This window comes from Sminthopsis crassicaudata, chromosome 1 (assembly GCF_048593235.1).
Source record: "Sminthopsis crassicaudata isolate SCR6 chromosome 1, ASM4859323v1, whole genome shotgun sequence".
NCBI classification, from domain to species: domain Eukaryota; kingdom Metazoa; phylum Chordata; class Mammalia; order Dasyuromorphia; family Dasyuridae; genus Sminthopsis; species Sminthopsis crassicaudata.
In genome coordinates this window covers 406,424,035-406,439,629 of record NC_133617.1, presented here as the reverse complement: position 1 = coordinate 406,439,629, position 15,595 = coordinate 406,424,035, and positions in this window count along the sequence as shown.

The window sequence follows — 15,595 nt, the reverse complement described above, 5'->3', positions numbered from 1 at the left end:
AAAAATGGTTCCATTATGTCTTTTTTTGTGGGTTCTGACACTCTAAAATTTGTTTGGAGTTATTATTTAAAGATATTATGAGGAGTTTGGGAGAGAGATTAAGTCCCTGTCTTTACTCTGCTATCTTGACTCTGCTTCAAGATCATGATAAACTTTCAACAGAAACATCCTTTAAACACTATAAATAAATTAGAAGAAAAGAGAATATACCTTTCATAACAATAGAAAGGGGGAGAATTTTCAACAAATATAAAAATGATCACAAAAGAATAAATAACAACTTTAATTATGTAATATTGAAAAACTTTCACATAAAAATCAATGTAGTTAAAAGTTTTAAAAAGGAAGCAATTAGGGAAATATTTACAAATCTTTTTTTGATGAAAGTTTGATATAATAAATATTTAGTTAGGGCAATTGTATGTTAAATATAAATATATAAGAACTAGAGCTATCCCCCCAGATAAATTTTTGGTCAATGATATAAGTATTTTTTAAAAAGAAAAATGAAAGTTATCCAAAACCGCACAAGAATGCTTCAAATGACTAGTAATAAGAGAAATACAAATTGAAGTAATTTTGAATTTCTACCTCACACCCATCAGATGGCTAAAGATGACAAAAAAAGAGAGTGATTATTTTTAGAAGGGCTGTGGGAGAACAGGCATAATCAAACCCTGCTGGTAGAGCTGTAAATTGTTTCAACCATTCTGTAAAGCATTTTGGAATTAGATCCAAGTTTATAGTTTTAGTTTAGTTCCAAGTTGTGTATGTGTGTGGGTTCAATGAGAATGAGTGGGAAGTGATAAGAATTAAAAAAATAGAAGAAAATATTAATGAAAAAATTAAAAATATAGAGAAGAAAGCAAAAGAAAGTCCAGAAATTTACAAATAAGCAAGATAATTCTGTTGCATTTAATATACATTTTTTTGGCTAGGTACACATTCATATCTGTTAAAAGAAAATGAATTTTTAAAATGATTGAAACGTTGGAAAATTACACTTTATCTCAGAATGTTCCATTTATCTTAGAAATAAGGAAAGGAGAAAGATAATGCATATACTCTAAATGTTGAGAAAAATGGATTTCAAAGAGTTTGGGAAAAGAATAGGTAGATTTCTTGCACAAAATACTATAAGGAAAATCAGCTCAAGAAGGATGGGATGTTCCCAAGCATGACACAAATACAAATAATTCATGTGAGAAAATAGAGAAAGAACTGTCTTAAAAGATAAATATGGTTGCATAGGGAATTCATCAATTGACTGAGACTAATATACAGAGAAGATTGGGGAATGATTATAAGATTGGGAATGAGCATAAAATAATGGCAATGTTTCACAAGAATATTTTTAATAATGTTGATGCCCAGAGTGACAATAAATGTCAAGGAAAATGAAAAGAAGACTGTCCATGAGCTAAAGTCAACAGTATCCCATGATATCCATGAATGTTAAAATGATGTTAGGTTATATTAAGAGATGTATATAGTGAGGTATAGACCACTGTGGCCAGGGCATATCTGGAGAACTATGTTCTTTTTTTGGCAACATATTTTAGGGAAGTCTTAAATAAGTAGAAATGCTTCCAGAATTGAGTGGAATAGTGAGAAGACTGGGACATGAAAGAAGTAGGTGAAGGAACTATTTGTGTTTATTTTACAAAAAAGGCTTGAACAGGGGAGCAGAGAGAGGAACTAAGAGGTGGTAATAGTAGTGACCACATTGCCACTCTTCTAGGCATTGGAGAAAATGCAACAATTAATGACAGTCTTATTGAGTTTATAAAACACATTAATGACACATTTAGGAAATAATCATAATGTATAATAAAATATCATGAGAGACAATCAATGTTTTCTGAAGGCCAACGTAGGGAGAATGGTAATTTTTGACTGGGAAGGTCAGTGAATCCTTCATAGAGGGAGGATCTTTTTAGCTAGATATTGAAGTATCATGTAAGGTTTCAACAGAGATTGGAGAGGGGTAAAAACATTTTAATCTCTAGAAAGAGCACAAGCAAAGACAGGAAGGCAATAAAATAAAGAAATGTATAGTGAATAGTCTGTGTTGGTTTGAACTTTTGAGGGGAGAAGAATAACATTGAATTGAAAAGGTTAGAGATAGCCTTGAATGGCAGTTTAAGGATTTTTACCTTAACTTGAGAAGTAATAGGGTACCACTGAAGAATCTGGAACAGAGGCAAAGTGAGAAACTGGAGACAGGGAAAATGGGTATGAGTCTCTGGAAGTATCTCATGTGAGTGATATGGAGGGTTTATATTAGGTCTGGAATCTGTTATACTTTCTTTTTTTATTAAAGAATTAAGCCAATTTGAGTGGACCCTCTGTAGATTTCAATGTTGTTAATTATCTTAGTCCCTTAGCCCAACCATGTTAAAATGTCCACAGTATCTCCTGATGATTGATTGTCCTTTAGGCTAGATGAATAGCTGCAGAAATAACATATTGTTAGAACATAGCAGGTATTTTTCACAGGCAGCCACATAGAAAAACATCCTTTTATATACACAAATCTAGACTAATAGATTTCAAACAGTAACTTCATTGACCATCATAGGCAGTGAAGTAAATTCCTATGATATATATACATATGCATGAAAACCTAAAGAGTAAAGGAGCAAGTAGAAGTCAACACGAAGAAAAATGTTGTCCTATGTGTGGTTTAGAGGATAAGTTCTTTCATGAAAATGCAACCCAGGTATAGCTTTGGAGTTTATTTGCGATTTGATGGGAAAGACAGTTGCTATTCCAACTCCCTAGTGTCCCTTCTGCTACAAATATGCAAAATAATACCTCCTCAGCAGGCAAGTTAAGGGAAAGAGAAAATATATTATGTATACTCAGTTTGAGTTTTTTACTTCAGATTTAATATTGTGAAACACAGTAGAAATCTTTGCAAAAATCTCTGGGCAGAATATGTCAGATACAGTCAATCCTCAGCTTTCATGGTGATAATGTTCCTAGAAAATGATGCTAAAATCAAAAACATAAACATACTGCTGAAACTATGTGAAATAGGGACAAGGGTTAGAGTGCCATGATCACATTATCTTTAGCTATATATTCCTGAAAATATTTTTCTTCATAGTATTCTTTGTAATAGAGTTTGAATTCTGACAATATGCATTTTTCTTAACCCAGTAACCCTGAAATAATCCACAAAATTCAATACACAAAATAAAATTGGTAACATGCAAAACATTTTTATCACTAGAAATTCCCTAAAATTCTGTGATGTTTTGTGCTAACACCTCAATAAAAAACAAAATTGATTTCAGACAATATTCATGCATCATAACATATGAAATCTACAGAGACATAAATATATATTATATATATATATATATATACATATATATATATATATATATATATATATATATATATATATATATATATATATATATACACAAACTACCAATTCATTATCTACAGACATTCCTGCATGAAGTATATCTAACACCTTTATCTTTTCACTAAACCACACTGGCTTTACACACTTGGGCTCAAAGCCCAGAAGACTTGCACTACACCTCACTGGAATAACTGTGATACAAAACTTGGAGTTAAAAGGCAAACAATGAAAATATGCCATGAATGCTTGAGGAGTTCTTTACAATGGTAGGATGAATAAGACTGGTGAAGCTGCTAGTAGGACAAAAGCTACTCTATAAATTTGTGCATATTATGTCTCTCTCTCTCTTTTTTCCTACTATGCATAGCTTTGGTTGCCAATACGAAAGTGAAATGAGGTTACTAATAAAATCATGAGAATACTTGAAGTCACAAAAATTAAACCGGGGAATGTTGAGAACTGACTATAAGTATGTACCTATTACATCAAATTAGTTTTTATATTATGTTACAAATGACTGAAACCACAATCCATTTTATAGCTAAATGTTCTACTTTTCATATGACACCATTTTTGAAAGAAGGTGTTATTTAGAATGACTCTTTGGTCATAGAATACCTTATGAGTAAATGACTATCTATGAAGTCAATCAATAAACATTTATTTAGCAGTTACTGTGTGAACAGGTACCATGTAACTAAGCACTGGGGATAGAAAGCAAAAATATGAGCCCTGTGTATGGCATGCAAAAAATATTGTACCAACAAGATATATATACACACATGTATATATACACCATAAAAATGGAAGGTAATTTCAGGGACAAGGCACTGGTAACTATGTGTAAAGGTCTCCTACAGAGAATGGGATTTGAGCCAAATATTTAAAGAAGCCAGGAAACAGAGGTAAGAAGTGAGTGCATCATGGTAGAGAGACAGAGTGAAAAGACATTCAGGAAATAATGTGCACAAATCTCAAGAAGGCCAGTATCACTAGATCTTAGAGTATATGGAAGGGTATAAGGAGATAGGAAAGATGAAAAGAAGTTGAGAAGAGGTTTGATAATCTAACAAATAATTTTATATTTGACTTAAAATAATAGGGCAATTAGGTGGTGTGATGGATAGAGCTGAAGTTAGGAAGGCTTATCTTTGTGAGTTCAAATCTGGTCTCAGACACTTATTAGTTGTGTGATTCTGGGCAAGTCACTTAAGTCCATCAGCTGGCAAACCACTCCAATATCTTTGCCAAGAAAACCACAAATAGTGTCATAAAGACAAGATGACTAAACAAAATAGGGAGCCACTGGAATTTATGGAATAGAGGGGGTAATAAGAAAAAATTCTCAGAAGGTGTTTTACATTTTATTAATGCCTTTTTTTTTACAACATATTCTTTTCCTGATATGCCTGGCATACACTTCCCCACCCCCACAAATATAACCTTTCCCATTATTAATTGGCTTTTGGAGATAGAGAGAAGTCACCAAGGACCAATTGTGTGAGATTATGGGACATATATGGTCCAACATTTTCCTCCAATTTTGGAAGAGATAGAATATTGTGAATTCTGGCCTGGCTGGACAGCTACAGACTTATGAATTTGGGTAAAACTGGCAGTTAAAGGGTAAGAAAGGTAGAATTTTGAGTGGAAGTCTGCAAGTGGAGCTGCAGCAGGTGTTTTGTGATTAAGATTCTTGAGACTGGGAAGCTGAGCATTGAAAATCTGACTACTTCAGCTGCCCACCCAAGTACAGGTCCTCAGCATCTAGCAATGGCCTGCTTCATGTTCCTCTTCACTCCAATCCATATTCCATTCAGCCATTAGAATTTGTTTTCCTAAAATGCAGATGTGATCCAGTCACCCCCTTATTCAACAAACTTTAGGGGCTCCCTTTTGCCTCGAGGATCAGATACAAAAGACTCTGTTTGGTATTCAAAGCCCTTCCTAACCCTTCCTAGTTTTCCATTCTTAGACCTTAGTCCCCCATGCATACTCTTTCATTCAGAATCACTACTAGCCTCTTGGCTGTATCACGAACAAGACACTTCATCTCATGCTCTGGGCATTTTTTCTGATTGTCCCCCATGTCTATGATGCTCTTTCTTTCTCTGTTATATCTATTGATCTCCCTGGCCTCCTTTAAGTCCTAATAAAATCCCATCATTTATTGGAAGACATCTTCAGCTCTTCTTAATTCTAATGCCTACCATCTGTAAATTACTATTTATCCTGTACATAGTTTGCTTTGTGTATATTTGTGTTGTCCCCACATTATATTGTCACTTCCTTGATTGCAAGGACTATCTCTTGCAATTTTATATATTTCCAGCACTTAGCACAATACCTAACAGAGGAGCTTAATAAATGTTGATTAAATTTAATGGACATTTGAATGGGACACTTAAAAATATGTAGGGGTAAGTTTCTGAACTACTGGTAGTTAACAACTTTCCATCTAGGAAAATAGTTATCAGATTGTGAAATATGGTCTTCCCTTCCTCCCTTTCTCTTTGCCCAAATAGGGGTAAACTAATTCCAAAGTGTTTTCTAATTCTGTATAATTACCTTTCTTATTTCTGTTCAAGACATTTGGATTTTGGCCAGTTAGATAAAAATCCAACTTTTTAAAATAATTTTGTTAAATTGCATTTTATTTACAAATGAAGATCCACCTCTCCCTCTCACCTAGCCTTACCCAACTTCGTTGGCAAACAGGGAGCTGCAAAAATAACAAACAAACAAACAAAAAAACAGAGCAAGTGAATGTCTGGGATTGACACAGAGCTACAAAGGGAGCTAATATTTGAATCTCTGTCCTAAGTACAGTAGTAGGCTTTTTTCCTGGCTGGAAGCTTGAGAAAGAATCTCAAAGAATTTTGATTTATTTATAATTTATAAGCTTCTGAATAGCTGGAACATTAATCCCAGATAAAGCAAAGGGTAATCATAGTTAAGTGGTCTTAAATCTTGATAAAGAGGAGAATGCTTCCCTCAGGAGTAATTAGTTTAGAGCAGTCCCCCAAATCTCACCATTGACTTCTCCTAGTCAATCACTTAAAAATTCACTCTTCTACTGGTTTGAGGGGCAGAGTAGATGCATTGACGCAAGAAGAGTTATTCCTTGAGCTAAGGGAGGAGTTGGAAAAGAGCAGTGCTGCCCACATTCTGAAGGTGTGGGCTAGCTAAAAAGGAAATAGCTGGTTTGCTTGTGATATTAATTATCTCCAGCTGCTGTACACTCTTAGACATGGAGAAGAAAACTATTGAGGAAAATGAACTAGTAAAGTTACTGAGTCTGCAATACTATACATCTATAAACTTCTAAATCTCTGCTGAAAAAAAATTTATAAGAGAAAAATCTTTCTTGTCATATATTTCCTGGATCCAAAAGATACTGGTCTTTACAAATAATCAGAGTTTAGCCACCTTTCAATGTTAGTTTTATTCACATTATTGTCATAATAGGGTATAGAATTCCCCTTGTGCTGCTTACTTCTAATATCAATTTATGTCCTCCTGTGTTTCTCTTAATTCATCATACTCAAGTTTTTTATAGCAAAATAATATTTCACTACATACATAAACAAGAAAATTTTCAGCCCAACTAATGAATACCCACTTTGTTTCTAGGCTTTTTTTTTAAATTGTGATTTGAGAGGTACTAAGATAGACTTATTTGTAAAAAAAATCCTGTGCTCCCAGTGTCCTTATTGTACCTTAAATTCTTCTATTAGAAAAGTATTCATACTTCTGGATTTTGAGGGTTTTTAATTTAATTCCTTTTTATAGTGTAAGTACTCTTGGGAAAAATAATGAAGCCAAAACAGAATCAGATAGACTTAGAAGGGAAATAAAAAAATAGTATCTTAGAGCAGAAAAAGACCTTAGAACATAGAATTTTAAAACCAGAAGGGTTTTTATAACATAAAATGTCAGACATAGAGGTAACCTCAGTCCAATACTCTTGAGGCCAAGTCAAGTCCAAGTCTTAACTCTTTATAGAGTTGAGAAAACTGAAAGAAAAATTTGCTAATCAATGGCCAATCAGTGGCAAAGCTGAGACTAAAAACCAGGACTTTTGAACTCAAAGCAGACATTTTCCCACTATTTCAACATTCTATAAAGAATAACTCATCTCCAACTCCAAGGAATACTTTGTCTAATGCCTACAAGAAATCCCTTTAGACCAAAGGGGGAAGTGGGAGAGATTCGGGACACAAGATAAGAAGAAAGAGGGACTGAAAATGGATAAATGATTTTAACTTTCAGTCCTTCACAATTTTGCCTATGTAGAATTAGCCTTGTCTCTAGATTCTCAACTTTGATCTCTATCTTCTCTCCTGGATATTATTTGTTGCCAAATCAACACTGCTCTTATACTTCCTTCATTCACATATTATTCCAGGACCCATAATATTTCCCTGCTTCTTGCCTACTATGCCAAGACTATGATCCTCTGCCTAGCATTCAAGAATACCTATCATTTTGTCCCACTCCACAGGAAAGCTGATCTCCTTGTGCCTTACGAAAAACACAACATACTCATGCATAACCCACTAGCTGTTTTACCTTTTCCACAATAAAAAACCTTGCCTGGTAGAACCATAATACAAAATTTAATTGCAACACTGGTTGTCATTATCCCCTGACTTCTCAGGAAGGCTGAGACCCTTTAGGGGGTGATTGGGAGCTGAACCAGACATTGTCAGTAGGGTTCCTTTTACTGGAGTAAAGGGTCTTATACCTCAGGATTCCCACTATCTGTGGCCCTCTACAAAAACCTATCTTGGAAAGATGCAGATAAATTACCTTATCCCAAATTCTACTGGTTAAAAGAAATTCAAAATGTTGCAATCACAAAATCAACATGAGAAGAGTTTTATTCTATTTATTAGTATTACATATGCTGGCAAGAATAAGGTCCAAAAGGAGAAAAGAGAGAGGGTGGAACATCATAAGTAAGAGTAAGAGGGAACTTTATGTGGGAAATCTTTTAATCCAAAAGCAACATGTGTTAGTTTACACACATTAAAGCTCTTCAGTTTTATGGCAGTAATATGTCTAATGAGGAGGAAAGAAGTATCTTCAGGTCCAACCATCATCTGACTAAGCTGGAAAGATGTACTGATTTTAGTTTATTTAACATGAGGAATGTGAGCTGATCAAACAATTGAATTTATATTGTAACTGGGAAGGAGCCTTAATTTTGCAAGTGAGTAAACTGAGGCCCTAGTCATTTTCACAAGTGGCCTATTACATCATCATTTTACTCTATTATGACCATTAGAGCAACTTACAGACATTTATTATTTTAATGACAGAATTGGTCAATTAAATATTTATTAAGCACTACTATATGTCTACTATAGTATCCTAGATATCACAGTAGATAAGAGTACAGAGTCTAGAATCAGGAAGACTCAATCTTCTTAAGTTCAAATATGGCCTCAGACATTTACTACCTGTGTGACCCTGGTCAAATCACTTACCTCTGTTTACCTCAGTTTCTCATCTGTAAAATGAGCTGGAGAAGGAACTGGCAAATCACCTCAATTATTCTGCCACCAATACCCCAAATAGGGTCATGATGACTCGGGAATAACTGAATCACCTGAACAACAATAACATGTTGTAGCACCAAGATGACACAGTGGATTTAGAGTCTGGAAATTCTGAATTGGAAACCAGTTTCAAACACCTATTAACTTGTATGATCTTGGGCAATATAAATTTGGGAGTAGAGACTGCCTAAATACTGCTTCTACTTTTATCTTCCTGACCTCAGCACTCAGCACAGCAACGGGAATCTAGTGGACAGATTTTTAAAAATACATTCTTTATTTATTTTGCTAAATATTTCCAAATTAGATGTAAAACAATTTCATATATTTTTTAAAATTGTGAATTTCAAATTCTTTCCCTCCCTCCTATACTTTCCCCCTTCTTGAGAAGACACCAAATTTGATATCGATTATACATGCAAATTCATGCCAAAAATATTTTTGTAGTAGATATATTGCAAATGAAAACACAAGCAAAATAAAATTTAAAATGCAAGAACTGAACATTTAATATCATTATATTTGTCATTTAACAATTGTCAGAATACTTTTGAATGTGAACAAAGCATTAGTTTCTCCTCCATAGATACACTGCTAATGAAATAGCAACAATTGTTTACTGGACCTTATGGCCCTTTTACAATAAAAATTTTGGGTAGACACTTATTAAATGCTTATTTATTGATTAAGAAATAAGCCAAGCCAACCAATCAGTTGAGCAACTTCAAACAGTACTTGTTCAAATCCGAATTTTGCTATTTGCTATTTCTGTGACCTTAAGGATCTAAGCCTTTCTGGTCCATATGTTAAAAATGGAGAATATTATCTCCCTTAAGGTCTTTTCAACTCTAAATCCTGTGAATCTATGTTCTCATGAAGTAGGAGGAGTCAAAGATAATTTCCAGGTGTTAAGTCTGTGTACCTGGGAGAATGGCAGCACAATTGGCAAAAGATAGGGACCTTGAATGATATTTTCTCTGAAATTTTCTTATGTGTAGAGTCAAATTCTGCTTTTAAAGCTCTATTCATTGTCCCTAATTCTTTTCTATTAGGTAAAACAAGTTTCATCATTCTTCTATATGATAACCTTACTCATTTTTGGAAGATAGTTCTCATGTACCCTACTCCAGAGTCTTCTCTTATCTAGGGTAAACTTTTTCAATTTCTTCTTGTACTTATGAAGCTATATTTAAAAAATCCAAGTATGTGCCTAATTTATCCTAATTAAATTAAATTCCATCCAGTTCTTTTTTTTTTTTTTGGGTTAGTGAATGGAATATATCAATCTACCTCCATGTAGCCCTATTCAACATTTCTTTAGGACCAAATTCCCTTCCCTGGCTACTACTCTTCACATGTGCCATTTTTACCATTAGAATTTAAGTTTCTTGAGGAAAGGCACTCATTTCAGTGCTTGGCACAGAGTATTCAATCACTATAGAATCATCCTGAATATACTGTTTTTAGCATGTATCTCTTTATCGTATCTCTAAAAAGAATATGAGTGACTTTGTCATATCCCTTTACAAAATGCAGATAACATCATGTGATTTTTATGATCTACCAATCTAGTCACTGCTAGAGGAAATTTTAGTCTGGCAGGACCTGTTATGGATGAAGTCATTCTGGCTTGTACACATCACCACTTCCCTCTCTAATGTTCATAAACTGTGCTTTTAATAGCATGTCCTAAAATTTTGCCAGGAGTTGAGACTGAATTCACTGGCCAATAGTTTGCAGACACCACCCTTTTCCCAATTTGAAAATCAAACTACTTGCCTTGATTTTTCAGTGACTTTTGACAGACTCAGCAATAACATTAAACAATATTTCAAGACCCTGGGATATAGTTAATTTGGGGGACTTGAATTCATCAAAGGAAACCCCTCATGCTTATCTTGGTTCAAGATAACCTATTTTTTTCTTATTCTTTCAAATGACATATCATCTCCCTTAGCATTACGAAACTCAGCACACAAAATTATAACACTAAATTAAGAGCTGAGTAGTCAGGAAGACATGAATTCAAATTTAGCCACAGACACTTGGCAGTTGTATATTACTTAAGGAATCATGTAGTTGAACATTGTCTAGGTAGCACAATAGCTAAACCAGGGTCTAGAGTCAGATCATCAGTATCTTTGCCAAGAAAATATCATGGACAATGTGGTCCATGGTGTAATGAAGAGATGAAGATGACTGAATAACTGAACGTCAAATAATTAACAATCAGATAAACTATAAGAATCATTGACGCTTGCCTGTTATGTAATGACTGAAATTCATGTCTGAATTCAAAAGGAACAGAATGGATTAAAAAGTGGTGGTGAAGTAGCATTATATATAAAAAGAGGTTAATTGGCATACAGATGGTGTCTGGCCAAATCTGAACTCATGTCTCCAGGTTCAGTGTTCAATCCATTGAGCCATCTAGCTGCCTCATATTACTATGAATTTATATATACTCATGTGAGATCATAGATTTTCCAGCTAGATTTTAAGCTCCATGAAGATAAAAACCCTTGCATCCTCTATAGCGACTAAAATGTAATATGTCTTTTTTTCCCCCCCCCTGAGGCTGGGGTTAAGTGACTTGCCCAGGGTCACACAGCTAGGAAGTGTTAAGTGTCTGAGACCACATTTGAACTCCTGAATTCAGGGCTGGTGCTCTATCATTGCGCCACCTAGCTGCCCCCGGAATATATCTTTAATAAGTATTTATTGAGTAAATTTATGAATAGTTTTTAATATGAATTGGAATAATTTCCCAGGAAAGCTTTATATCTAGTTTGTTATAAACCATTAGTCCAATCAATTAGGAAAAGAGTATCATTAAAAAAAAACTTTTTCTAATTTCCCCCCAGTGTATGTAAATTTCTCCCCAGTGTCTCTTCCGTGAAATGCATTAATTTTACAAACTAATGCTGAATTGTTTAGCAACCTGGAGGGAACAGGAACCCACACTGGAGACAACCGGTTGACTATGGGCACAATTCCCATGGAAATAAAAGTTAGATACATGAAAACAAGACACAGAAAGACTCAAAAAATTAGTACCATCTCCTTATTTTCTCAATTTGGTGTCATCTGTAGAGAAAGAAAAGTTGACCTAGTATGCCTCTTCATAGTTGCCATTTCTTTATTATCATTATTCCTTTAGTTTCCATGGAAACAGACACCAAAGCCACAGAAAATATAATGATGTCATACATTAAATATAATTTCTTAAGAATTTCCACTTCCATCTTCTTCTTAGAGGAACTTTAAAAATTTAACTAATTTATCTTCACACACCTGATATTGAATTGAGTTCTGAAATTGGGTATTGTCATCTAATGGATTCTCTCTTTTCAGGAAAAAGTTGTTTGTAGAAGGGAAGTTGGGAAAAAAGCAATTCTTGGACCCAAGCAAGCCCCTTCTGATTGTCCATTCTATATTCAGCAATTCAGTGAACTCATTCTCCTTAAGATAATGCATCAACCCAAAAGAATGTCTCTAATGTTGGCAAGGTCTGGCACTTTGGAAAGTAATTAGAAGAGAGAATTTTAGACAAAGGAGATTTTGTGGTGCTTCTCAAGTCATCCATCTAGATGCCTGCCTTTTTCTCTGAGTCCAGTTCTGGTAGAGTAAAAAGAACACTCAATTTGGGGTTAGAAAACCTTGGTTCCAGTCCTGACTTGGCAAGTTGCTTTACTTCTCCAAGTCTCAACTCTTATTTATAAATGGGCATAGGAATTTTTGCACTATCAAACTCACTGTGTTGTTATGAGGAAAATGCACATTTTGCAAATCATCACAGAAAGGTGAATAATGATAATTATCCAATAAAAATGGAGGATTACATTATCAACTTATGAGTCATAACAATGAAAAGCAAGAAATGAAATGTGTGCCAAGCACAGCTGTATATATACTGCACAGTCATACAAGGGTGGGTAGGCAAGTGGAGACATCCAGATTTAGTATCTGCTGTTAGACAGTAGTATACACAAACCAGACCCAGACTCCTTTCTCTGCCTGAGCACTGGGCAAGTTTCCTAGAGCACAAATAGGGTGCTTCTGAGCCAACCATGCATATGCCAAGGATTGGGAAGGAGAATATAATATAAACCAAAGTTGGCTTCTTTGCCATATACTGTATTCCACCTATGAATTTAATTGGCTTTTCTCTGCCACAAGGAAAAGTCAGCAGGTGTGTTCACATGGCAATTTATCTTCTATATGACCAGCTATTTAGTGTTCATTTGTTAATTCATTAAACTTTTATTAAGTACTCCTTAAAAGGCAGTATTCAAGACAGTGGTAGGCAGGCATGGGACTTGGGAGTAAGAATTCAAAAATACATAAGGCACATAGTTCTTGCCCCTAGGTACCTTACAGTCTATTAGGAGAAATATGACATAGAGATAAATAATGACAATCTAGAATCAAATATGAAAAGTATCTGGAGAGGTATAGATAAAGCATTATGAGAGTGTTTAGGAAGGAGAGACTACTTCAGAATGGGGGAATTCACTAATCATGCAACAAATATTTTAAAATAACTATTATGTGAAAAACTGACATTAGAAGGAAAAATTTGAGAGGATCTCTGTCCTCAAGACATTATAATTGAATAATTCAAGTTCACATATAAACATAATATATAAGAAAAGTTCATAGGAAGCATCTAACAAAATGGTCATAGAAAATCAAGTTAGGAATCACATCTAGTAAGGTGATCAGTGAAGACATCCAAATCCCCACTCTGTTACCTACTGTTTGTGTAAAAGTCCTAGGATAAACCATTTCACTTATCAAGGCCTTAATTTCCGCAGCTGTAAAATGAGGGGGGTAAACTAGAGAATATAAATCCTCTTATCCTACTAAAACAATTGAGGCAGGGGTAGACAGAATGTGAGTTGATTTGGTCTGTGTACACTGAATAAGATAGAACTCTAGACTTGGGGTCAGGATGATTTCCATTCAAATCCAACCTCAGACACTTCCTAACTCTGTGACCCTGAGAAGTCACTTAACTCTGTTTGCCTCGGTTTCCTCATCTGTAAGTGAAATGGAGAAGGAAATGGCAAACGATTCTAATATCTTTTTCCGAGGAAACCTCAAATAGGGTCACAAAAAGTTGGACACAGCTGAAATGACTTTACAACAACATTGCAGAGGTCTTTTTGAGTGACCAGAGAGATAGGATCAAACACAAAGCAGCCCTAGTCTCTATTCTCTGTTTAAATTCCAAGAAAGTTTCCTGGCATGCAGACAACCCCCCCCATGAATGTCAAAGATTTGTTGTTTCAGCGATTGTTGTTAAGGGAAAAAAAAATGTTAGGGGCAATAACCTGTGATGTTAAATGGATAAGTTAACAAATAAGGCCTCCCTTTTTTCTTTAACAAATTCCTTTTATTTTTAAAGTGTCTAATTTATCAATGAGAAAACAGCTAAAGAGTAGCCCTTTAGGTGTTAATTGGTGTGAGTTCAGGGAGGCTAGAGGCAGCACCTCAACCAGGAGACTGAAGCAAAATTTTGTTCCCTCTGATTCTTGGTCAAGTTTAAATCCAGGCTGTTGCCATGGGGATTCATCCAGTAGTCTATACAAGGAAAATCATCAGTAGGTAGCAAAAGCCAGGGTACAAGAGATAGAAAGCTCAGTAACAAGCCAGATCAGAATAGGAGGAGCTTTTAAATATGGCCCAGGGAAATTATTCCCTAAGAAGTTTTCCTTATTCTTCCTACACTTGTCCTTATGTCTGGGAATGTCTCAAAGCTCTCCTGGTGGCCGGCTGGACAGGAAAAGACTTGGCTTGGCTGTTGTGCCCTTAGGAGGTTTTTAATAACAACCACATGGAATTATAACGTGGTAGCTGGATTGGAAGAAACCTAAAGAAGTCATTTTGTTTTCTTGTTTGTCTCCTCCTTTTGCTTCCTGCCAGAACCACACCTAAATGATCTGCCATTTTTTTTTTTAAGAACAGAAGTTGCCACTTTGTGGTCTTGGGGATCACTGGTGGTCTTTGAGGTTTCTCCAGGTGGCCTCTTCACTAGTTTCTTCCGATGATAATATTGATAATGGGATAGGCCAGTGATTTCTGATACTATTTACACGAAATCTTTTCTGATTCTCCCCTCCCCCAAATGCTAGTGCTCTCTCAGAGAACTGAGGAAATTAGGACATCATGCAGTTAATTATGGGAATTGAATGAACCACATAGACTCAATCGTGTGATTCAATTCTGGACCTACCTCAGTTCCCTTTCTATTCAATAGGGGGTCTAGACCAATTTCTGTCCTGTGAGAAAACTTTATTCAATTATGGGAACTGAGAGAAAACTTGGTAACATTGTTTAAATGAACATGGCAGGGAAACTGTATTATCTTTACTTATTGCTTAACTAAGAACCTAATTTATTCTGACCAGAAATCCTGACAGAACCAAAGTTGTATACAAGGCATTTTCTCATGATTTTACATCTCAAGCAATTCATATGTCTTATCTGAAAATTGACCCTTTTTGATCAATCAGTTATTGTTTCTATGTTCCCTTGATTGTTCACAACACTTGTGGGGAGTGTGCTGTCTCTTTTTCTGAACTGCACCTCAAAGTTCCTAATCTTTTCTCCAATTAAAACTCAGATAACGTAATGTTGTATTTTTCCT